The sequence below is a fragment of the Giraffa tippelskirchi genome, chromosome 1, assembly GCF_054371585.1.
Source record: "Giraffa tippelskirchi isolate mGirTip1 chromosome 1, T2T-mGirTip1v1.2.pri, whole genome shotgun sequence".
NCBI lineage: Eukaryota > Metazoa > Chordata > Mammalia > Artiodactyla > Giraffidae > Giraffa > Giraffa tippelskirchi.
The window spans coordinates 172,642,137-172,668,990 of NC_137275.1; the positions used below are offsets into that span (position 1 = coordinate 172,642,137).

The 26,854-nt window shown below is 43.1% G+C and overlaps 1 long non-coding RNA gene across 47 annotated transcripts in view; it reads left to right on the plus strand.

Moving 5' to 3' along the window:
- The window catches only part of LOC145512531 (uncharacterized), a 1,082,988-nt gene that overhangs the window by 140,161 nt on the left and 915,973 nt on the right, over window positions 1-26,854 (plus strand). The window lies entirely within an intron of this gene.

Below are 26,854 nucleotides of genomic sequence, written 5' to 3' on the forward strand. Positions count from 1 at the left end.
GTCATGAGTCATGAGATGGAGGGTGGCTTTTTCCTAGAGCCTCCAGAGGCGATGTAGCTCTATTAGGCCTCTGAGACCAGTCGGACTCCACACCCACAGGACCGTAAGATAGTACATCTGTGTTGCTTTAAGTCTTTAAATTTGTGTTAATTTGTTACAGCAGCAACAGGAAACTAATATATCACCTAAGGGACAGAGCCATGACTAAATATGGGAGTCCAAAATTTGTCCTCTTTTCTCTATGCAAAATGACCTCTAAACTGCTCAATATATGAAAACAGAGCGAGAGAAGCCCTACTCGACTTCCTAAGCTATTTTTTTTCCCTCCCCTTTTTCTCCTTTTCTCTATTGCTCAGTCCATGCACTTCTTGCCTCCCTCTCTCCCTAAATTAACAGATATTTGCTGTAAAAGAAATTGATTCTTCACTCCAAAGTAGGTCATTATAACAAAGGTTTTAAATCACTTGGTCTTCCCATTTGTGAAATATAGACTTCACTTTAATCTTCTGTGCGTTACTAGCAGTAAAAAAGGGCCCATAATTTGTGAAAAATGGGATTTTTTCCCCACCATCAATCATCCAAGCAGATATGTAAGTTTTCTACTCTCTTTTCACCCTCTGACTCACACCTTGAAGTCAGAAGGACCAGTGTTCATCCACACAGACAGGATATGTATTCCTAATTCTGCTTATACTTCCAGGACCAAATTTAGAAACATAATGAAATATCTGGTCCCAAGGACCAAATTGGTAGGACTCCCTGTTTGCTCTCCTCCCATTATTTCTTTCACTCTTCAATGCTGTCTTGGAGTTCTTTGTATTTAAGTAACTCTCCTAATCTCTCAACACTACTGAGTTTATTTTGAAAAACTCAAGCTAAACTTGCTTTGTTGGGAAAGTGTGGGGATAGAATTTGTGTTCTGTTCCTTTTTGTCCCCAGATGCATCATAGATTGCCTGGAATTGCTTCTACATTTTAGAAGAACATCCAAATAAACAAGTCAGATCTGTTCTAATCCAGGATGTATGTTGAATGGGACAATTATAAAGATGAATAAGATGCTATTGTTAAACTCTTGAGTTCTAAGTCAAGTGGTTACAAAACAGGGCCCTTTGCAATGATCACACTGTACTGTAACATCTTTCCTTATCTTTCTTCTTCTCTAGATAGGGCATAATCTTTGGGCATGCAGGGACCATGTCTTATGTTTTCCATGAATTCCTAGCTCCCAGCCCAGGGTACTTGACATAAAATTTCACATAAATTTTGGAATCTGTCAAGCCTGGGTTCAAATCCTGGTTCTGCTGCTTCCTCTTTGTCTAGTTACTTAGTCTTCTGATCTGTCTCATCTATAAATAGGGTGTGTGGAAATCTGCAGTGCTCTGAGGATTAAATGACATGATAAATTTAAAGCACCTAGTGAAGTCTTAGCATTGCATGTAATGGGTACCTGTAGTGTTTAAAAATGTGCAGACACATTGCCCAGGTTTGCCTTCTATCTTTTCCCCTTACTAAGAAAATTAACATCTCTGTTTTTCAATTTCCTCATCTGTAAAATGGATATAATAATAGCATTTGCTTCAGAAGATTGTTGTATGGATGAAATGAGTAAACATGCATAAAGGTGCTCAGGTCAGGACTGGCATGCAGTAAGTATACAGTAAATGTTACTTACTAGCAGCAATAAATAATAGCATCTTATACCCTTCTTCTAACATCCATCCCACTTTATTTTCTCCTCTATTTGGTCCTTAAGTGGAAGGAAAAAAGTGAGTTGGTTCTAAGGATTATTCCAGAATCCTTCCTTGCTCTCTAAAATGTTGCAATTTTTGTGAGAAAAGATCCAAAGCCAGTTCCCCATTCTCATATTTCCCTGGGGTCCAAAGGGAGAGAGACTGTAATTTTGAAAATAGGCATGTTTCAGAGCTCAAGGAAGTTAGACTTCCTGTGGCAGAAAAAGTAATTTTACCCCCACTTTGGATTAGGCCCAATGTTTATAACAAATGAAACTGCTGTGGACTTTACACTTAAAACAACAACAACATCTTTGTTTGAAAAATTATATATACATATGTTTAGTTTTCTGAATAACAGCCTCGCAATATGGTGTATTAGAAATTACAGCCAGCTCTCAATTTTTTTTTTTTTTTCCATTGCAAAGAAACATTTTGCATAACCTAAAACTGTCCTTGTGTTGGAAACCACTGAGATTATCACATAGAACTTGAATCGGTGATTCTGTCCTTTTTATGTCCCACATGAAGCCATTGTGTGTGTGTGTGATGCTTTGAGCAGCTTCTTTCATTAGGGGCCATATTCATGTCAACAAACTAACTAAAAACCTCAGGTCTTCCCCATCCTTTCATGTATGAGCCAAATGAGGGAAACATCTCCTGTTCCTGTCAACTTCCTTTTCCCATCAATATCACAGCGTGTTGGAAGGCTTAAAACAAAGCTATGTTTAAGTTATCCAATTACAAAAAGCATCTGAAAAATGTCTGAGCAGGTGAAAAACACCCCCCTTTACATGCTCTGCTAACTCTGAAATGTTTGGGTGGAATTTGAGTTGAGAATAAGCATGAAGAATCACAGAACAAGTGGTAATTGATTCAGCAGGTCAGAAGCACCTAAAGTCCCTGCACCCTTGACTGGTGCCATGCCCCCCTCCTCGGGACCCAGAGAACTCGTTTTCAGAAGCAATTTTCCACTTGACTCAGAGTTTCACATCCAAAAGCTCCCCGTGTGGGTGCTCGAAGTTCTTCAAGGAACATAAGTGGAGTACAGTGAAGGCACTTCTTGAAAGGGAGTGAGGCGTAAAATTAGGTGGACGAAGTTCAGTGACTCAGCTTGTTGGGGCTTCTTTTAAGGACCAAGGTTGCAGTCATATGGCTTTTATACTTGAGCTCATGGCCTTAGAGCTTCTAGAGCCTTAGAGTGAGAAGGAACTAACCACTAGTATGGTCCTCACTTTACACACAGGGAAACTTGAAGACCAAAGAGATGTCAGAGTCACTCCTGCATTTATTGTTTACCCTTGGTCTCTGGCAGGACATAAAGGTTCCTCTTTGTACCTCCTCCCTCCCTGCTTTCCTCCTCTCCAAGATGGGTCAGAGTCCAGGTGGTCACTCAATTTCCAGGGAGGAAGAGACAGTGATGACCACGTGCCAGGCCAGTGAAGTGTCCACAGCTCTAGGGGAGGGACTGCCTTGACATTTCCCTTAGAAGTTGTTTCTTTGGAACCTGGGGACAGGAGAGGGCCTCCCATGCATCCTCTCCCAAAAGCCTTCCAGAAACTGCTATCCATCCAGAAGAGACTAGACATGGTTGCCTATACCAATTTCCTTTTGTGCAATGGAAACCAGAGCCCTCTTGTTTACCTGCAGCCTCAAGAAAGGAGTGTGTGTGTGTGTGTGTGTGTGTGTGTGTGTGTAGTGGGATGGACTTTGAGCCCTGTCTCTCTCCAGCTGGGAGTGTGTGTGTGTGTGTGTGTGTGTGTGTATGTGTGTGTGTGTAGTGGGATGGACTTTGAGCCCTGTCTCTCTCCAGCTGGGAGTGTGTGTGTGTGTGTGTGTGTGTGTGTGTGTAGTGGGATGGACTTTGAGCCCTGTCTCTCTCCAGCTGGGACTGTGTTATAAGTTTTGGTTTTGGGGAAAAGAAGGCATAGCTGCCTTTGATATATTTTATTTCTAGACAACTTGTAGCTATTGAGCCTGGGCCACAGGGGTCCTCTCTGTACTCCAGTCTAGTTCTCCAGAGTTCCACACGGGAGCCTGGAAGCCCAGCCTGAGCCTCAGGCCAGGACCACCTCAGCCTCAGGGGCCTGCTGACTACAGCCCAGCTAGTAACACAGTGCTACCTTGCTTGGTCCTTTGTGCATTTCTTTCTATGACCTTGCGAGGAGGTGTGACTGATGGAGGGAGAGTAACAATGAGATTTGTTGAGGCAGCTCAGAGCTTTGTTCTGTCTTCTAATCCTCCATCTCTGTTCACCAGCACCCCAGTCTGGTGATACTTATATTAATCATGCCACTTAGTTCTTTTGCATTTATAACACCGGCAAACACATGTAATATGATGGGCACCATTTTGAAGGGTCTATATATGTAATAACTTTTAATTCTTAGAACCTACTTTTGGTGTAGATATGATTATAATTACCTTTTTACAGTTGGGGCCATGGAGGCCCAGAAAAGTTGATTGATTTGTTTAAAGTCACACAGCTCGTAAGTAGAGGAATTGGGATTCAAATCTGAGGAGTCTGACCCAGATAACAATGCTGACAATCACTTATAACACTACCTACATGGAAACATAAACTGGATTGTAGGATATGTATATGGCAGTTATCTTGGTAAAAGGTACCTAGTTAAGGTTTGCTTATGATACTGATGATTATGTGTTTGGATTTGGTGGCTACTGGAGCTTAAGCAACAACCTGAAAAAGGTGTAGCAGACCTTTTTCTACCAATAAATTGAATTGAGCAACTTTCAAATCATGGGACGGAAGAGAGTGTATGGATGTGTTTGAGCTGCTCAAATTAGGACAACTGAATGCTGATAAATGAGATGCAAGGAACTGGGAGAGGGTACATCAGAGGACTGGCAGTGGCTACTTGGGGTTTACAGAGGTCATGAAGGCCCAAACCTACCTTAGTGGATGGGACACCTTGTATTGAGAAGAAGGAGAAGCGAGCAAGAAGATTCAGATGAAGGAGAACTTTGATGAGGATCCCAATTTGTGGCCTGTGGGTCACATGGAGAATTTCCCAGCTCAGTTTTGACCAATAAAAATGTCTTGTGTTAGCCAAACAGTCATGTCTGACTCTTTGCAACCCCATGGACTGTAGACTATCAGGCTCCTCTGTTCATGAAATTCTTCACTTGAGAATACTGGAGTGGGTAGCCATTCCCTTCTTCAGGGGATCTTCCTGACCCAGGGATCAAACCTGGGTCTCCCTCAATGAGGACAGATTCTTTACCAGCTGCACCACCAGGGAAGCCCCTTCCCCCTCCCCCCACCAAATGTCTTATTAGTTGCCAAATTAAAAACTCCAGTGAATATACATCAGTTATGTATTTCCAGACTGTCTTGAAAGATGAGAAAATCTGGCAGTATGGGACATCTGTTCTCACTTGTCAGCAATTGTCTTCACTGGAGAGTTGCTCTGCTCTTTAGATGAGGCACTTAACACCCATTTTCTAAAGGTCCTACTATTTCCTACTGCTGCTTACACATGTGACCTGCCTGTCCCTATTAGCATCTAGGTGGATTTCCCCACCCCCTTATTTTATAAATGCAGAAGTAGAGGGTTTGAGTGGTGACTTGGAGAGATAATCTCTCCTTTTTGAGTTGCTGTGTGAGCATTTTCCCCAATCACTTAGTCTGTTTTGATGCCCAATTCCTTATGTCATGAAATGCCTACGTGTGGCTTTGCCTTGGCCCACCTGGGCTTTGAGTGGTATAGCTAGTTGTTGTTACAGTGGTGCCTTGAGATTAGGTTAATAACAGAAGCACCAAACACCAAAGATTTTGACCCTCTTAACTCTCATGAAGCCATTTGTAGTTGTGGCTAATGCCTTGAACCTTGAAGCATCTAGATGGGCAGTAATATAGGGGAGCCTCCAGTAGGAAAGAAGACCTACCTGCCCTCAAGAATAGTGTTATCACAGTTACTATCACTACTCCCAATGCCCTGCCCAAGAACATCCACCTCAAAAATGTGCTGGATCCTTACCAGGAAATCCTTTTATTATTCTGCTGAAATCCACCTGCATTATTCCTCAAGTCCTTGCTAACTTAGATTCCATTTTCTGTGTTCTCTCCATGTCTAAGCCTAATCTCTTTTTTCTGTACCCTGATGACTTCTGCTGCTATTTAGAGTGTGATGTATCAGTAAGCAATGCTGTAAGTGCGCTGGTCCACCTTATACTCTGAATTTCTTAATCGGCACTCAGAATTTTCCTAGAGGGATGTGCAGTTTTCTTTGGCCCAGTTGCAATGTATTTGTTTCCTGTGGAAGCTTTGCCAAATCAGCCAGCTCTGAGTTTGCTCTCCCCTCTGCCACTTTTCGAAACCCCAGGCAAGTTACTTAGCCTTTCTGATCCCGACTCATAAGCTCTGTGAGATGGGACCATTTGCTGTCTTGCACATCCCTCCTCTTCTGAAGGAATAAATGACATATGGAATGTGAAGTATCTACAGTAATTCCTAGCATATCAATGGAGTTTACAGGTTTTAGTTCACTACCTCTTTTATGACCTTTTTTTCTGGATCTAATGGGGTGTATAATAGCTGATTATGGATTGGAAAATTTGTAAGTGTCCTGAAGAGTTCTCTGGGAAGCCAAGAGAATGGGTGCCTGAGAAGGATGAAACATTGCAAGTGTTGCTCCAGTGGTTGGAAGTAGGCACTGGAATAGAGGAATTACAAGCAGAGGGAAATGAAGAACAAGGTGGAACTTTTACTAGTTAAAAAAAGCAATGCCCTTTCTTCCTTTGTCTCTTCTCAGAAGGGCACCAACTAACTTTTCAGAGTGGACACTCAATAAATGCTGTTGACTGACAGACGATGGAATGTTATAAAAGGTTTGCAGGGCAGGGAATATAATATTAATATCCATGTAATGTTTTTATGTTTTAATTTTGGTGGAGGAAGCCTGAAGCCTGAGGCAAAAGCTACTATTTTCATTTGCCTCACCTGAAGTTATATTGGCAGAGGCCCTCAGGGTAAAGAAGAAAAGGATTAGGTTTGGGAATGGGAAAGGGTATGAAGAAGTTGTAATAAAATATATAAGTGCAAGAGCTTGAGGAATAAACACAGATGAATTTCAGTCTGAGAGTAGAAGGATATGGCATAAAGACGTTTTGAGGGGAAAAAAAATACACCCATAGGGTAGGCTTTGCTGAATGGAAGAGAGAATGTGAGAAAAGTAATGAAAAACTTTTAATATCATAGAGCTCCCTAAGAAGTGTGCAGATATTGTTGTTTTACGTAGATTGAGGGCTACCATGTATTAATACAAGGCTGGTATCTGCTTGAAAACCTAATGTATGAAAATGTGGTCAAGGGGCAGGATAAACCTAACATTTGTGGAGGGATAGTTGAATTTTTCTCTATATTGTGCAGGAAATGAGTAAGTGAATGATTATTTGATTGGAAGGATCTTAATAAAAATTGGTTCTAAATCAGCTTAAGCAACTAGCAAATGCTGTTGTGTAGACCATCATAATCACACCACCATCTAAAGCAAGCAAAAGGACAGAGTTCACACAAAAGGAATTTTCAGTTTTTCTTATAATGGGAAAAACGTCTAGTTTGTACTATTAACATACACTGAAGGTATCCACATCTTTCATTTATTAGAAATTTGTCAGGAAGAGTCTCAGTGAAGTTATAAATGTACTTTAAAAAATGAATATATTTGGGAATCTTTGCCACTATTAACCCTGCTAATCTTCATTCCTTAATATCTGTCTTTGATGTACCTGTTAAGTCTACACACTAACAACAGCCTAAAATGAGACAACCACAATACTTTATTTTTTTCCAGTTACAAGACACCTGATGATAAGAACCATGCGTTAAACAGACTGCTCAAATGAAAACAGGCTCACCAACCCTGGCAACATGGGCTGGATATTGGTGGATTTTAAGCACACCACTCCTAAAGCCAGGAGATAGGCGACCGGGAGTAACTGTTAAGGAGGATGGGCCAGTCAGATAGCTCTGAATCTTACAGAAAAGAGGGATTTCTTCTCAAGCTGTGGCACTGACGTCTGTTCTGCAGTGTCTCCAGCAGTCTGTTTCCTCAAGCGGGTATTGGGCTGGTTTGATTGTTACGCAGTCCTTTTGTTTTTGTCTCTTTGTTTTGCACTGATTTGAAATCCACCTTTCAGCTCTACATCTATATTCAAGGATATTTCAGAATTAATTTACCTCGTATGTTTCCAAAAGTTGAAACTCAGTTCATTTTTTTTTAACTTGGGAAATAAACCTTATTTTCGTCAACTATTCCTTCTGTAGCATCCACAATTCTTGTCTCTCTCTGTACCCTTGTATCAATATCAGGCTGAGCTTTGCTGTGATAACAATCTCACTACCAAGATTACTTAGAAACTTCATTTTTTAAAATGTAATTTGGATACTTGTGTTTCACGGTGAGGGCTAAGATATGTATGCAGAGTGAGCAAAGGAACAATGTCATGAGTTTAGTAGATGTTAAATTATTTTCTTTTTCTATTTTCTCTGAATTGAAGGATTTTGCTGAATAGAGATTTATTTTTACCTCACTGTCCAATAACACCATTAGCTTGTATTTGCATAGTGTGTTACAATTTTCAGATCCACCAGAGTTTTTGCTTTTGCTGTTCCCTTGGCCTGAAAGATTCTTCTCTTAGGTATCTTTGTGGCTTCCTCTCACAATTTCCAGTTCACTGCTCAAACGTCACCTTCTCAGTAAGATCTTCATTTAGTGCTCCATCTAAAACTGCAAAACAAACAAAATTCTTCAAAATAATTTCTGCTAAATATCCCCATTCCTCTAGCTACTTTTAACCACTTATCCCTAACACATTCAAAACATGCAAAAAAGCAAACTGGCTGTCTGAGGAGGCCTTACAAAGAAGCTGTGAAAAGAAGAATAGCGAAAAGCAAAGGAGAAAAGAAAAGATATACCCATTCGAATGCAGAGTCCCAAAGAATGGCAAGGAGAGATAAGAAAGCCTTCCTTGCTGATCGGTGCAAAGAAATAGAGGAAAACAACAGAATGGGAAAGACTAGAGATCTCTTCAAGAAAATTAGACATACCAAGGGAACATTTAATGCAAAGATGGGCTCAATAAAGGACAGAAATTGTACGGACCTAACAGAAGCAGAAGATATTAAGAAGAGATGGCAAGAATACACAGAAGAACTGTACAAAAAAGATCATCACGACCCAGATAACCACCATGGGTGTGACCACTCACCTAGAGCCAGACATCCTGGAATGTGAAGTTAAGTGGGCCTTAGGAAGCATCACTACGAACAAAGCTAGTGGAAGTGATGGAATTCCAGGTGAGCTATTTCAAATCCTAAAAGATGATGCTGTGAAAGTGCTGCACTCAATATGCCAGCAAATTTGGAAACCTCAGCACTGGCCACAGGACTGGAAAAGGTCAGTTTTCATCTCAACCCCAAAGAAAGGCAATGCCAAAGAATGTTCAAACACCACACCATTGTACTCATCTCCCGCGCTAGTAAAGTAATGCTCAAAATTCTCCATGCCAGGCTTCAATAATATGTGAACTGTGAACTTCCATATGTTCAAGCTGGATTTAGTAAAGGCAGAGGAACCAGAGACCAAATTGCCAACATTTGTTAGATCATCAAAAAAGCAAGACAGTTCCAGAAAAACATCTATTTCTGCTTTATTGACTATGCCAAAGCCTTTGACTGTGTGGATCACAACAAACTGTGGAAAATTCTGAAAGAGATGGGAATACCAGACCACTTGACCTGCCTCTTGAGAAACCTGTATGCAGGTCAGGAAGCAACAGTTAGAACTGGACATGGAACAACAGACTGGTTCCAAGTAGGAAAAGGAGTACGTCAAGGTTGTATATTGTCACCCTGCTTATTCAACTTATATGCAGAGTACATCATGAGAAACGCTGGGCTGGAGGAAGCACAAACTGGAATCAAGATTGCCGGGAAAAATATCAATAACCTCAGATATGCAGATGACACCACCCTTATGGCAGAAAGCGAAGAAGAACTAAAGAGCCTCTTGATGAAAGGGAAAGAGGAGAGTGAAAAGGTTGGCTTAAAGCTCAACATTCAGAAAACTAAGATCATGGCATCTGGCCCCATCACTTCATGGCAAATAGATGGGTAAACAGTGGGAACAGTGTCAGACTTTATTTTTTTGGGCTCCAAAATCACTGCAGATGGTGACTGCAGCCATGAAATTAAAAGATGGCTTACTCCATGGAAGGAAAGTTATGATCAACCTAGATAGCATATTAAAAAGCAGAGATGTTACTTTGCCAACAAAGGTCCGTCTAGTCAAGGCTATGGTTTTTCCAGTAGTCATGTATGGATGTGAGAGTTGGACTATAAAGAAAGCTGAGCACCGAGGAATTGATGCTTTTGAACTGTGGTGTTGGAGAAGACTCTTGAGAGTCCCTTGGACTGCAAGGAGATCCAACCAGTCAATCCTAAAGGAAATCAGTCCTGGGTGTTCATTGGAAGGACTGATGTTGAAGCTGAAACTCCAATACTTGGGCCACCTGACACAAAGAACTGACTCATTTGAAAAGACCCTGATGCTGGAAAAGATTGCAGGCAGGAGGGGAAGGGGACGACAGAAGATGAGGTGGTTGGATGGCATCACCGACTCAATGGACATGAGTTTGACTAAACCCCAAGAGTTGCTGATGGACAGGACTGCGTGCTGCAGTCCATGGCGTTGCAAAGAGTCGGACACAACTGAGCGACTGAACTGAACACATTCTGTTTTTATTTATGTTTCTTGCTTATTCTTTTTCCCCTTTAGGATAATGTCTATGAGAAGCAGGAATTTTGTTTCTTATCCTCAGTCCCACAAACCATTCCTGCCATATAGAGGCCCCCCTTTATGTGACTGATTGATCCTCATGTGGTCAAGTAAGTTAGCAAGTTGCTGAAGTGCCCTTTTTCTGGTGGGTTCTTGTTGGGAATATGAGGAGAGAAGGGTGATGGAGGGCTGGGTTGATTTCATTGGGATGGTTGGTCCCAGATAAGAAGACTTAGGTCGGCTGTAAAGCCTGTGGCTGGAATATTGATGTAGGGTTGGTTCTGGGCATCAATCCATCACACATGCCCCATGTCCTCGCGTCTCCACTCTGTAGACAGACTCCATCTGTCACTCATCTTTTCACAGGGACACTTCTGTCTTCAACTCTTGTCCTCTAGGAAATGTCTGGGTTTGGATGCTTTATAAATTAAACTTTCCTGAAGGGTTCTTAGTTATTTGAGTTGGGTACAGTAAAATAATTCCGCCTCTGTAGATGGAGAGGTGCTTGTGTAGTGGATGCCTAGCTGATTAAACTTGGCACACACAATAGAGCTTGAAGCAGGAGTGAACACGGTGAGCATTCTGGTGTCTCTGCAGAAGCTCATGGGAATACAATGTAGTGGACACTTTGCCCCACTTGGGAGGATGGAACTTGGTTTTGTGGTGGCCTGAGGTATCCAGGCTGATATACACTGAGAAACTACTCCTGTGTCCTTGGTGGTGTTGTTGCTGTTCAGTCACCCAGTCGTGTCCGACTTTATGCCACCATGTGGACTGTAGCATGCCAGGCCTCCCTGTCCCTCACTATCTCCCCAAGTTTCCCCAAGTTCATCTCCGTTGCATTGGTGGTATTTGTATCCATGGGGCCATTTAATTGAGAGGTAGGAGAGATGAGAGAAGATAATTAGGCAAGAGCAAGAGATAGCCCTGTGTCTTGGTTTTCTGAGGCTGCTGTAACAAAGTGCCACAAACTGGGTGACTTAAACAGAAATTTATTTTCTCATTGTTTTAGAGGCTAGAACTCTGAGATCAAGGTGTGGTCAGGGTTGGCTTCTGTTTAGAGCTTCGAGGAAGAGTCCAGTCCTTTCACCTAGCTTCTGGAGGTTACTGGCCATCTCTGGTGTTCCTTGGTTTCCGGTTCATCACTCTGATCTCTGCCTTTATCTTCCATGATGTTCTTCCAGTGTATGTGTCTGTGTCCAAATTTCCATTTTTTTATAAGGACACCAATCATATTGGATTAGGGGCTCACCCTATTCCAGTAAAACCTCATTTGACCTATTATATCTATAATGGTCCTATTCCCATATATGGTCACATCCTAAAATACTTGGGGTTAAGTCCTCAACATATGAAAATTTGGGGACACACTTCAAGCCATTATACATAATTCGTGCATGAACACATTGTGGATATTTTATGTGTGGGTAAAGAATTCTTAGTTCATCTCTAGCTCTCAGGCAAAGTACACTCAATATACTGATTTGTGAAAAGCTGAATCACACAGTCAGCAACATCCTAGAATGTAGTTGGCCCAACTCTGTGCAACCCTATGGACAGTAGCCCACCAGGTTCCTCTGTCCATGGGATTCTCCAGGCAAGAAGTGCTGCAAATTTTACATGTGGTAGTTGGTATATTTTGAAGATTAAATTGGTGAACACCTTCCCCCCACCCCCGACTTGTTATCAGAAGCCACATACATGCATTTTTTCATTTATTTGTCATTTGTAATTCACTCAGCAAACATTAATGAATTCCTACCAAGGGAGGACAAATCAGCCTTTGTTCCCATGGGGCCTCAGGTTGGTGGAGTGAGATACACATATAAACACTTCAGTGAAATGCCGGATATTAAGGGAAAAATCTGGACAGTTTTCAAGAAGAGTTGCTCCATATTTCTCTGAAATCATCCTCTATCCTGGGTTGGGGGCCTCAGATCAAAACAGGAAAATTCCTATGAAAATAGGAAGTTGTGGGTTCTGCTGCTATCATGTCTTCCCCAGCAAATTGCAGAGTGATAATTAGGGTTCTTGGTCCTAGGCACTGATATGGAGTGTTCTCTCCATAAGCTTTTGAGCTCTTTTGGGCAATTCTGACCAACTGACTGGAGACCTCGATTTTATCCATCTGAAAAATTTCTAAATAGAATATACGAGGACAGCTGAATTAAAAAAAAGAATAGTGATTCTAAACAATTTCCATTTTAAAAGATCAAGGCACAGTGTATCTATCACCAGGTGTCATGGGGCCAGAGTCATTTAGCGCAAAGGATGGCATTGCTCAGAGGTGGGATACCAAAGCTTTACTCGTCTCACTCCTTATGAGGGGGGAGTGAAAGAAGGGGTGGCAGCTGCTCACAGGACAGCCCCCTGAGGTGTCAACAGGAGGGAGGCAGTTCTAAGTCATTTTAAAAAATGCTAATTCTGCCAGGTGTCTTCAAGTGAAGTCATTACTATCACTTGACACCTTAATTAGCAGATAATATCTTAGCTGGAGGAACAGATGAGGTGTGAGAGGGGAACAAGGAACACAGTGGGGATTGAAGGTGGCAGTGATGCTGGAGAGGTGTTTGAAGGAGATGGGAGTACTAATGGGAGAAGGGGTCTTGACAGTGCGTACAAGGCATTGTTTTGTGTGTTTTGTTTTGTTTTTCAGTTCAGTTCAATTGCTCAGTCATGTCCGACTCTGTGACCCCATGAACCACAGCACGCCAGGCATCCCTGTCCATCACCAACTCCCGGAGTTTACCCAAACCCACGTCCATCAAGTCAGTGATGCCATCCAGCCATCTCATCCCCTGTCGTCCCCTTCTCCTCCTGCCCTCAATCTTTCCCACCATCAGGGTCTTTTCAAATGAGTCAGCTCTTTGCATCAGGTGGCTAAAGTATTGGAGTTTCAGCTTCAGCATCAGTCCTACCAATGAACACCCAGACTGATCTCCTTTAGGATGGACTGATTGGATCTCTTTGCAGTCCAAGGGACTCTCAAGAGTCTTCTCCAACATCACAGTTCAAAAGCATCAATTCTTTGGTGCTCAGCTTTCTTTATAGTCCAGCTCTCACATCCATACATGACCACTGGAAAAACCATAGCCTTTACTACACGGGCATTTGTTGACAAAGTAATGTCTCTGCTTTTCAATATTCTGTCTAGGTTGGTCATAACTTTCCTTCCAAGGAGTAAGCATCTTTTAATTTCATGGCTGCAATCACCATCAGCAGTGATTTTGGAGCCCAGAAAAATAAAGTCAGCCACTGTTTCCACTGTTTCCCCATCTATTTGCCATGAAGTGATGGGGCCAGATGCCATGATCTTAGTTTTCTGAATGGCTTTAAGCCAACTTTTTCACTCTCCTCTTTCACTTTCACATCAAGAGGCTCTTTAGTTCTTCTTCACTTTCTGCCATAAGGATGGTGTCATCCGTATATCTGAGGTTATTGATATTTCTCCCGGCCATCTTGATTCCAGCTTGTGCTTCCTCCAGCCTAGCGTTTCTCATGATGTACTCTGCATATAAGTTAAATAAGCAGGGTGACAGTATACAGCCTTGACGTATTCCTTTTCCTATTTGGAACCAGTCTGTTGTTACATGTCCAGTTCTAACTGTTGCTTCCTGATCTGCATACAGGTTTCTCAAGAGGCAGATCAGGTGGTTTGGTATTCCCATCTCTTTCAGAATTTTGCACAGTTTGCTGTGATCCACACAGTCAAAGGCTTTGGCATAGTCAATAAAGCAGAAATAGACGTTTTTCTGGAACTCTCTTGCTTTTTCGATGATCCAGTGGATGTTGGCAATTTGATCTCTGGTTCCCCTGCCTTTTCTAAATCCAGCTTGAACATCTGGAAGTTCACAGTTCATGTATTGCTGAAACCTGTCTTGGAGAATTTTGAGCATTACTTTACTAGCGTGTGAGATGAGTGCAATTGTGCGGTAGTTTGAGCATTCTTTGGCATTGCCTTTCTTTGGGATTGAGGGAAAATTGACCTTTTCCAGTCCTATGGCCACTGCTGAATTTTCCAAATTTGCTGGCATATTGAGTGCAGCACTTTCACAGCATCATCTTTTAGGGTTGAAATAGCTCAACTGGGATTCCATCACCTCCACTACCTTTGATTGTAGTGATGCCTCCTAAGGCCCACTTGACTTCTCATTCCAGGATGTCTGGCTCTAGCTGAGTGTGAGTGATCACACCATCGTGATTATCTGGGTTGTGAAGATCTTTTTTGTACAGTTCTTCTGTGTATTCTTGCCATCTCTTCTTAATACCTTCTACTTTTGTGAGGTCTATACCATTTCTGTCCTTTATTGAGCCCATCTTTGCATGAAATGTTCCCTTGGTATGTCTGATTTTCTTGAAGAGATCTCTTGTCTTTCCCATTCTGTTGTTTTTCTCTATTTCTTTGGATTGATCACTGAGGAAGGCTTTCTTATCTCTCCTTGCTGTTCTTTGTTTTTGCTTGTGTCAAATTTTTGTCATGTTGTGGGTTGCTGAATTGATCTCATATCTCTTTCAGGAAGTAGAAAAGAAAGATTTTTCTATAAATTTGAGCATGATAATATAACCTTCCCAAATAATGCTGGAGCTCCTACCTCTTTTATTAACAACAGAAGCTCAGCCTTTCCTGTGAATGTATACAAGGGCCACAGAGGCTGGCTGAGGTCAAGGTGAGAGAGTGGGGGATGTTGTCTGTGGTCTGTGTTGGTCCTCATCTGACACCCACCCTTGCAAGCCGATAACGTGGAAGGAACTGGAGTCTGTTCTGCCCTTATACATATTAAAAAGCAGAGATATTACTTTGCCAACAAATGTCTTTCTAGTCAAGGCTATGGTTTTTCCAGTAGTCATGTATGGATGTGAGCATTGGACTATAAAGCGAGCTGAGTGCCGTCAAGAATTGATGCTTTTGAAATGTGGTGTTGGAGAAGACTCTTGAGAGTCCCTTGGACTGCAAGGAGATCCAACCAGTCCATCCTAAAAGAAATCAGTCCTGAATATTCATTGGAAGGACTGATGCTGAAGCTGAAGCTCCAACACTTTGCCCAACTGATGTGAAGAACTGACTCATTTGAAAAGACCTTGATGCTGGGAAAGATTGAAGGCAGGAGAAGGGGACGACAGAGGATGAGATGGTTGGATGGCATCACCGACGCTGTGGACATGAGTTTGAATAAGCTCCGGGAGTTGGTGATGGACAGGGAAGCCTGGTGTGCTGCAGTCCATGGGGTCACAAAGAGTCAGACAGGACTGAGTGACTGAACTGAACTGACACTGTTGCCATTTCTCTTTTTGCCACATGGTGCCGCTGTTGGGGTTGAATCCTGCCCAGTCCGGGTTTGCTAGTCTATCCTGCCCTGGAGATGATCTCATTTCTGTGTCTAGCAACTATTATGGAGGTAGTTAGCCTATGGTTTATGGGGTTATACTTCTTTTGGGGTAAAAGGAAAAAGATTGAGTTAAGGGGCTTAGGCAAGAATGAGTGATTTCATGGCTAGTACGTTTGGTAAGGAGATGGCTGTAGGTGAAATAAATCCTAATAACAGTAAAAATAGACCATAACTTATCATGGGGTCAGGTTGGGTGTGTCTTTTGATTATTTCCCAGGATCACATAGATGATTGACATATGTCTATATATTTATACATCTATCTATATCTCTATCATCTCTAAGCTCCTGTTGTTCTGTGCAGTTAGAATTCTCTCCCTGTTTGTGGGGCTAAGATGTGATCGTTGCAGGAGCACAGAGGAAGATTATCTGGTATACAAGACCACTGGATCTGGGAAAGTTGGTCATCCTGCCTAGCACCGTCTCATCTGCCCCCCTTGGTTTTGATGTACTGAAAGATCACATCACTAAAATATGACCTAAGTTCTTCTGAAATGTCTAAATGTCTCAGTCTCTATGTTAATACAGTAACCTCAGGAAAAACAGAGCCCTTGGAGAGATAGCCTGTTTCACTCTGGTGTGTGTGCCCTTGTCCTCATCCCCAGGAAGCCACTGATCACATATATGCTTTTTCCTACTATTGCTTATTCCCAGAAAGGGGCATAAGCAACACATTCTTATTAATAGAAAGGTTTAAATGACTGATGAAACTCTGTATCTCATGTATTTTAGGGACCTCCAACTTTAAGGGTAGCTGGCCACTTAAGCAGAACAATCTGGTTAATTTTGGAGTTTCAGGCAGACATGAGATCATCACAGTTAGCCTCTTCAAGGGGTCTTGACTGAAGAACTTGGCCTTTCTGTAACAATGCCCTTTAGTTTCTCTTTGCTGAGAACCCACAACCAAACTGCAGTCCAGTTCTTCAGATCTGTTAATGTGAAGACTGACTACAAGTCTTGAAAATAATTTAAAAATCTGCCATTCAGCACTTTTTAAAGATTTTTCTTTTTTGGCATGGACTGTTCTTAAAGTCTTTATTGAATTTTTTACCATATTGCTTCTGTTTTACGTTTTGGTCTTTTGGCCATGAGGCATGTGGGATCCTAGCTCTGGACCAGGGGTGGAACCCACACTCTCCACATTTGCATGGCGAAGTCCTAACCACTGGACCGCCAGGGAAGTCCCACTCGCTACATTTCTGTTCTTTCCCCAATAGAGTTCTCAGCATTTGAGACTGTAAATTAGTGAGTAGAAATGGTTTGGTGGACAAGTTCAACCTACATACAGCCTTTAAACCCTATCCTTGGGCTTCCCTTGTAGCTCAGTCAGTAAAGAATCTGCCTGCAGTGCAGGAGACCTGGGTTCAATCCCTGGGTCGGGAAGATCCCCTGGAGAAGGAAATGGCAACCCACTCCGGTATCCTTGCCTGGAAAATCTCATGGACAGAAGAGCCTGGAGGATTGCAGTCCATGGGGTCACAAAGAGTTGGGCACGACTGAGCGACTAACACTTACTTACTTACTTACTTTGAGATGGAAACATTAGTCTTAGTTATGAACAATCAAAAAAGTGGTCAAATTTGTGTCACAAAAGGTTCTGGTCTCCTTTACACAGAAGCTTTAGCTATTTTTAGGAGAAACCATGCCTTACAAAGTCTCTGCTTATATAATCTCCTCCCCCTTACAACAGTTATTTATTCTTAATCTATCTTTTGCATTTGCATATTAGTTCTCTGTCTTTTCTGGTTCTATTTTCTCCAATTTTTTCTCCTCTATCCTGTTAGGTTGTCCAAAAAGTTCATTTGTATTTTTCCATAAGATGTTATAGAAAAACCCAAATGAATTTTTTGGCCAACCCAATACTTTGTTGGCCAGCATTTTTCCCTTAATTTTTCTTCCTTTTTTAAAATTATATTTGATTTGCATTCTCTTTTCAATGCCTTAACTTGTAGGCCTTGACCTGCCAGTAGGTTCTTGTCCCTCCTATTGCCATCCAGCTAGGAGTCCACAAAAGAGCATCAGATGTGTTTCCACAATGCAGTTTCCAGTAGCTGGAAAATAGCGCTGAATAGACTACACTTCAGTAATCTCCCAGTGGAATTTTAAAAGAGTTATTATGGCAGTAGTACGGTGAAGGGAGTTTTGATCATAGCAAGGTAAGTGCTAGCTGTGGAGAGTAAGGGCTGCTGTTCGGGCAGCAGGCTGGGTGCTGCAGGTGCATGAAAAAGGCATCCTGCAAGCCATGGTTGAGTGTTGACCCGGTTCCAGATTCATCACTGCAGTCAGCTGGGCTTTGTGCCCTTTTGAGAGTCACTTTGGCCTGTCTGAAGGAGTCAGCTGTTGTAAATTATAAGTGTGGATCCAGGGGATAATTCTTGGCTTTCATCATGCTGTGAAGGCTCCAGCAATTAATTTCTTCTGTTCTTCTTGCAGCCAGGGATTCTCCACATTATTCATCTCTTTGGGCAAAAGCTATCGGTGGCTTCTGAGTTATTTTCTCATTAGGTGTTTGATGGGAATTACCTCATTGTGGATTGCTTGTACTTGTAGTTAATTTTGCAGGTAGATTCTGCCCAGGTAAGACCTCAGCAGTAGCTTAATTTGTCTTAAGCTCCCAAGGCACAGAGTTCAGTGTGGTGTTTCTATTAGACACAAAGGTACCAGCTTGGCAATTTTGAATCCAGAGATACAACTTGCTAATGCTTTCAAAGTGGCTGGTTTCCCCATGTGCACATGACAGGACCCAGAGAGTTAAAACTGGGCTTTTGTTTCTGTTCAGTTCAGTTCAATCGCTCAGTTGTGTCCGACTCTTTGCAACCCCGTGAACTGCAGCACGCCAGGCCTCCCTGTCCATCACCAACTCCCTGAGTCCACCCAAATCCATGTCCATCAAGTCGATGATTCCATCCAGCCATCTCATTCTCTGTCATCCCCTTCTCCTCCTGCCCTCAATCTTTCCCAGCATCAGGGTGTTTTCCAATGAGTCAGCTCTTCGCATGAGGTGGCCAAAGTATTGGAGTTTCAGCTTCAACTTCAGTCCTTCCAGTGAACACCCAGGACTGATGATCTTTAGGATGGACTGGTTGGATCTCCTTGCAGTCCAAGGGACTCTCAAGAGTCTTCTCCAACACCACAGTTCAAAAGCATCAATTCTTTGGTGCTCAGCTTTCTTTATAGTCCAACTCTCACATCCATACATGACTACTGGAAAAACCATAGCCTTGACTAGACTGACCTTTATTGGCAAAGTAATATCTCTGCTTTTAAATATGCTATCTATGTTGGTCATAACTTTCCTTCCAAGGAGTGTCTTTTAATTTCATGGCTGCAGTCACCATCTGCAGTGATTTTGGAGCCCAGAAAAATAAAGTCAGCCACTGTTTCCACTGTTTCCCCATCTATCTGCCATGAAGTGATGGGACCGGATGCCATGATCTTAGTTTTCTGAATGTTGAGCTTTAAGCCGACTTTTTAACTCTCCACTTTCACTTTCATCAAGAGGCTCTTTAGTTCTTCTTCACTTTCTGCCATAAGGATGGTGTCATCTGCATATCTGAGGTTATTGATATTTTTCCCGGCAATCTTGATTCCAGCTCGTACTTCATCCAGCCCAACGTTTCTTAGGCAAACAAAACTGAAAAAGGCCCCTGAATACCAAAAAAAAATAAAGCCTCTGAATAGCAACCTTTCCTGTCGGGAGATTTAACACTGAAACAAAACAGTCTGAAAGAGCCCTGGATCTGGCAAGCCACAGGGGAGGAACTGTGCAGGGCAGAGGATGGAATTTAGCCCCCAGGAGTCTGTCTCAAGTTTCAGGAGCTCACAGAGAATTCAGAGGATGAAGATGAGGTCCCTGCAGGACCATTTAGCATGGTCCTGCTGATCGTTTTTCTGTGTGGAAAGGGCTGATAAATTCACTTCATGGAACATGTAGTGATTTAGCCCTGTCTTTCTTGATTAGTAAGTAGTGTTCCTTCTTCAGGGTCTTTGCAAGGCCCACACTGCTGCCATATCACCAAGGAAAGGACACGAACGCTGCTTAATGAAAGGGATGCTTGGAGTTTTCACAGTCTCATGGAAACAGTTCCATTAAGAGGTGGGAGTAGAGAGGAGCTGCATTCAGATAGCCAGACTGTTGCTTGCTTTTCAGGAGGCCAGCTTGGGTATCTTGCATGGAAACCAGAACTTTCCTCCTCCCAGAGAGGAACAACTAAGGACTGCTGGCTTAATTATACCATGGACAAGTTGGTCTTTCGTGATCTTAGTCTTCTCTGTGATGAGAAACTCACTTCATAGTGTATCACCCACTCTTAGCACAGTTCATGGCAGAGTAGGCATTTAATAACTATGTGATGAATGAATGAATGCGTAATTGACCACTGCTGGGAATCCATCATTTTGGTGCCTTCATGTTGCCATGCAACCTGCCTCGCTTTTCTCATTTCTTTTGCCTCTGTAGCACAATTGTCCTGCTTGCTGTTATGCAGCTGCTGAAGTAGCCATCTCATTGGAATGTAACTGGAACAGCTCATTCTCTCTGAGGTGTAATAGTAGATAATGAATAATGTAATGTACTACCCTCAAAGGGTTATGCACATTTGAACAGGTGACAGGTAACTGGAGACAGAGTCTATAATAAGAATAGATTTGTACTAAAGGTGAAATTTCAAGTCAATGACAGGGCACCGACTTCAGGCAGGAGGGGGCCCTTCTGTGTTTTCCCTCACACCACAAGGCGCCATGAACTCCTGATCCTCAACACAGATTATCTGACAGAGGTGCCCTGAAGTGCCCGAGTCACTCTGAGAGAGTGTCTTTCTGTCTGCTCACTGGACAAGAATCCAGGTCTTCCCGAGGCCAGCCTGATCTCGTGTGGCACTGCGGACCAGAGGGAGCAGGGCAGGAAATAGGGAAATAGGAACAAGTTCACTGCTTGCTTTTCAGATTTTTCCAGTCAAGCAAAACGCATGTGGGGCTAATGAGTGTTGAAAATAATTTGCAGCTCTGACAGCCTCCTTAATGGAAGTCGTGTGTTGAACATGAAGTCAAAGTCCATAACCATCAGTTCTTCTTCAGTGGGAGGGCACGAAGGGAAGGGGATGATTGCCTCTTTTTTTTGTTTTTTAAAGTTCAGTGAGACAAGGACTGACTGACTTATTTACTTACTTATTTGGCCACCCACAGCATGTGGGATCTTAGTTTCCCGACCAGGGTTTGAACCCTCACCCCCTGCATTGGAAGTGCGGAGTCTTAACCAAGGGACCACCAGAGAAATCTGGGGCTGGTTGCCTTTTGGCAGAGGTGAAGAAGCTGAGCTGCTGGCCTATAGGACAGCCTAGCCAAGGTCATTCAGCAAGTAGCCGACCTGCTTGGCTGCTACTAGCTCAGCTCACTGTTGCCCTGAAGATTCAGTATCGCAATTGGAAAGCAGAGCAGTATCTGAGTCAAGTCTCCTTGGCAGGGCTGTGGGCAGAGTGGGTGTCAGCAGTCTAGGCTTGCAGAGGCTCTGAAACAATACCGGATATTTTGTAGCAGGTATGTGCTGAGTGAGTGTTCTTCTCTCATTCCCTGCATTTGGGGCATTCAGCATATAATCCTACAATTAGTTCATTAAAAAAAATAAAACATGACTTGCAGGTCACCTTTAAAACAAACAGAGAAGCAGTTTTGAATTTAGCAATTTTTCATTTTTGACATCCAGTACTACCATAAGCTCTGCAGTTACAAATAATGCTTGTGGGGGACGGATCCTTTTATGCACATTGGAAGAAAGAAGGGTTATACATTATGAATAGAACAAGGATAAAGGAATTGGCTGTGTAGTGCAAGATATTTGGAGTGTATTAATCATCCCATCTCTTTTAGAGCGAGAATCATTTTTAAAAATGGGTATTAAACAGAATGCAAACAATTTGTGCTATTCAAGTCTGCTTGATATACAATGGATGAATGAGGGCAAAGGGAAGGTGAGAAAACAGGGAGCAAGGCACGGAAGAGAGTGTTTCTCAGGGTAAAATGAAGTAAGGAAATGAACCAGAGCTTGGAAGAACCACCAAGATGGCATCTAGTCTTACTTACATCCCCACAGCACTTACACATTGATTCATGTATCACTTTACAAGCAGCAGTTGGCTGCCTGCCACGTGCCATCCTTGATCCCATGGAATGGACATGCTAGGGGAGAAGACAGACGCCTGCTCAGAGGGTCCCAGTAGGACTTGCTATAAGGGAAGCAGCACAAGGAAGCTGTATCAGTTGAGAATGCGTTCCTTTACAGAGTAATGAAAAAACTGACACCAGTGGTTTAAATAAATAGTCTTAGATTTTTCTGATGCCAAGAAGTCAGGAAGTAGGCAGCTATGGGTCTAACCCCTCAAATCCGTGAGGGCTGGCATCTCTGATTTTCTTGAACCCTCTCTCAATGTTTCAAGATGGCACCTGTACATCTGCTTCCAGAACAAAGGAGAGGCTAGTGGTTACTAACTAGCTTGTTCATCATGGCAGCAAAACCCTTTCTCTAAGCCCCAAGGCAGATTTCCACTGACATCTCAGAAGCCCCAGCTGTGTTAGGTGGCATGCCTTCTTCGCACCAGCAACAAAGGGAACCAAGAAAGTGAGAACTTGGCTTTTCCAGGTCTCCCTTCTAAGCCTTGCTCTCTACCCCAGGAGGCTGACAGATGAGACACCAGTGGGCTCCCTTTCTTTGGGTTTTGTTCGTGGGCAGCGCTGGACAGATGGAGGGAAGGAGGAGAGCAAGAAAACGGTCTTGGAGAGGAGAGGATCTTTTCCCTTGGCTCCACCTTGTGTGGCTGCAGCAGGCAGGCAGCCTATGCGGTTTCTGTCAGGTGGTCGTCTCCTCCTCGGCAGGTGATAGCTGACTTTTCTTTCCTTTCAGGTCTAGAGATGCCCTCCTGCCACTTGTACTCTTCACCTCCCATCCCCAGCATGTACTGCGGTACTCGTTACACTTTCTCAGTTTTCAGTCCTTTGTAAATAGGTCCTTGGTGAAGCTCTTCTCAAATTACCCCACGTGAATGCGATGTTTCCCGTGTGCACCCTGACTGATATAATAGTAGGGCTGGGAATTGGTGTTCTTGGAGCCACCCGGCATCGTCTGTCAGAGGCACCCATGCCCCTGGGTGGGAGACTATGTGGGTGGTTGTGGGGTGTCAAGGAGGGTTCACAGAGCAGCTGATGTTTGAGGAAAATTTCAAAGAATAAGTAGAACAGCACCAGGTAGGGAAGGGATGGGAGATGGAGGGGATGTAGAACTTTGTGGCAAGAGGAATTAGTATATGCAAACCCGTAAAGGTGCAAGGAAGCATAGGGTAGCTGAGCAGCGGTGTGGAGAATGGAAGGGGCTGTGAAGCACAGGACAGAAGAGTGGGTGTCGTGAACACCAGCAATGTTTGGAGTTTGATCCTGAGGGCGACAGGGTGCCTTAAATGATTTTGAGAGGGGTCTGGCTGAAACTGTGCTTTACAAAGCTGATTCCGGTGGCACCATGCAGGATTATTACAGTGGGTTAAAAAACCGTCTGAGAGAGGTTAAGGAAGTTTCTCCAACTTTCTCCATGAGATGATGAAACTCCAAATGAAGGCTAGCTTTCCCTGAAGACCTTCCCCACCCGAAGCAGTTACTACATAGCCCTAGCACACCCTGCATCACAGAGCATTATGGTATTATTATATTATTATAATAGAGTACTGTAGTTTGCTGTGTTATTGACTTTTCCATTTATCTATACAACCCCATGGGGCTAGGGACCGTGTCTCAAATTATCTTTGTGTTCCCAGCACAGTATGAGACATGAAACATATCCCATAATTGTCTGTTGAATTGAATGGAGGAACTGCGATTGTCATCTACTGGCACAGACCTACTTTATATGCAAAGCAGTTACCTGTGTTGACTACAGTATAGCTTGATCTCACATCCTATAGTTGTTCTCTTTCTGATTGAAAGACAGAAGGGAAAAAAAGGAAGAGAGAGAAGTAAGAATGGTAGGAAGGAAGCAATGAAGTGAGGAAGTGTTATGAGTAAGCCTGGTTTTCTGGGTGATGTGGATGAGAAGGGCAGGGATGGGGGTGTTGGACCAGCTGCTGCTGCTGCTGCTAAGTCGCTTCAGTCATGTCCAACTCTGTGCGACCCCATAGACGGCAGCCCACCAGGCTCCTCTGTCCATGGGATTCTCCAGGCAAGAGTACTGGAGTGGGTTGACATGCCTTCTCCAGTTGGACCAGCTAGGGCATAGAAATCTACTGTGCATGACCCCAAAAAGTCTCAAACCAGAAGAAATCAAAGGCAGTTCTACTTTGTTCAGTGAAATGCAAGAGGGGAAAACAGATTGGGTAGCCAACACTGTACCTTCATTGCCTGTATGCAGGCTGAATTGTTCTTGCATGAGCTGGGGTTGCTGCCCAGAAGTCCTTTCTGGAACCACAGGAAAGGAACAAGGTTGCCTCAGATCCTGAATCATGTGCAGAAGTTATCTGTAAGAGTTGCTTCCCTTCAGTCATCTGGCCGGGGATGAAAGGCCCTCTAACTCATTTCCTTGATAGTGTTAAAAAAAAATGCAGTCTGACCAGATGCATCACTCGGAAAAAATTGGGTATCAAGAGAAAAGATAGTAATACATTCTGAATAGAGATTTGAAAATAGTTTTTGATATTTAAGAAGAATACAGCCACAGATTAGAAAAAATAGATATCTATAAAAACTCGATTAACTTGAATAATCTGGAAAAAGTGTCAGAGAACAGTTAAATGTGTCTTTAAAACATATAAGATTGTGTTGGCTGAGACAGTGTCTTAGGACTTCAGAAGGAAATTTTCCATTGGTTTCTGTTCTAAGACAGGCACTTGCCATATTATCACATTTAAATCTTAAAAAACACAGAAGTTGATGTTATTGAATTCATTTTGCTGAAGAGGAAACAAGCTTATGAAGCTTCAGTAACCCACCCAAGGGCACACAAAATGTGATGGAGCTGGAACTTTGATCCAGTGTCTGATTTCAGTGATTGTTAACTTTGTCCAGCATGCAGCTCTCATGACATTTGTATCAGTCTGCATTTCCCCCCAGGTACCCATATTCTGTTATTTAGTATGATTCCAGATGTTTCTATAAGGGGGGTTAATTCTCAATCCTAATAAAAGTTTCAGTTGTAAAATTGCATCTTGAATCTTAATCTTTCCTTGCACAAGAAAAATAGAGATCATTAGGACTCTTGAATTAATCTTTCTAATAACACAGTTTTTCTTTCTCTCAGGGCTTTTTGTAAAGCTTTGATGATTTACTGTGTATTGGTCCTATGGAGTATTTATTTCAGGAATAGTGCATGGCCATCGTTACCAGGCCTGTGGTTTCATTCATCACTTTTTGCTCTGCAGTGAAGGCAGGTGACGCATGCATCTTGGATGTTCTGGGCTCTGAGGGTGAACAAACCCCCCACCAGGTCGTGGTAAGAGCATCTACTTTTGGTTTTTATCAGCAATTAGCTTGGAACCTGTTCACAGGATAATTGCAGCATGATATGGCAATGACACCCCACTCCAGTACTCTTGCCTGGAAAATCCTATGGACAGAGGAGCCTGGTAGGCTACAGTTCATGGGGTCGCTAAGAGTCGGACACGACTGACCGACTTCACTTTCACTTTTCCCATTCATGCACTGGAGAAGGAAATGGCAACCCACTCCAGTATTCCTGACTGGAGAATCCCAGGGATGGCGGGAGGCTGGTGGGCTGCCATCTATGGGGTCACACAGAGTCGGACACGACTGAAGCAACTTAGCAGCATGTCTCATATTTTCTTCAGGTGTTAAAGTGTGGGATTTCTTGCTGGTGTTAAACAGTCTGGAGTGCACCATCTCAGTGGCCCCAGCCACCATGGCCTGTGGTGCTGGGCCCTTACATGTGTAACTGAAAGCTCCCTGGGAGAATGGGATCCTCGGGCTGTAGGGAAGCGATGACTTCTGTGTTTGGCTTGGAAAGCTCGTTCTTCCTGTGCCATGGTCGCGGCAGTTTCCTGACCGTTGGTGGAGGTCATACCTTGTATACCATGACCCTTGGCCTGTCCTGTGGCTCCGGCTCTTGTGAACTCAAGGCATCTTTGCTATTGTCATAAGCCTGAGATCTGAGCTCTGAGGAGGAATTCAGGTTCTCAGGAACCCTGCACCTAAGGCTCAGAGAATGTCTTCAGAGGCTGCGAGTAGTCTTTACAATATGCATTTCCTTAATGATTCATTCATTCATTCTTAGTATTTGGTACTCTCTTTGGTTATGGGCACTCAGTTTCTTACATTACTTGTGTTAGACCCTGGGTCCATCGTGGTGATAACTAGAATGTAGCAGGAGGTGGATACATGTCTGCTAAACGAGTGGCCCCCCAGCACGAGTCATCCTCCTTTCCTTTCTTTGCTTCCTTGCCTGTTAACGTGGTGAACGGGATCTTGACTGCCATCACTGCCACCAACTTAGGCATGAGTCACATTGAAGACACACATACATGTGCGGCCCAGCTAATGACTGACTCTGAGCCCTCGTGGAGCTGATTTTTCAGTTGTGGCCTTTAACTCTTTCAATAGTCCCATGAATAAGGTTATGTTATCCTCTTCTGCTGCTCCCTGAATTTGGAGGAGGTTTGCTGTACATAGTTTTGCATTAGTGAGACTTGGGAGCAAATACCAGCAGGACAGAGGGCTACATGAATAGTTGGCTGTATGTAGAATGTGGCTGAGAATTCAGCAGAAGGGGAAACCGAGAGCTGCGTGGAATAAATGGAAGCCTTCTCTCACCTCCACATCCTAACTCCCAGAGGCTTCAGGAGGTGGTGTGTTTCCCATATGATATAAAATGGAGAATCAAGCCAAAATCTTGAATAATAATGCGAATCCTGAAAGCTCAAGCACATTTAGGCAGCTGACATTTGGATT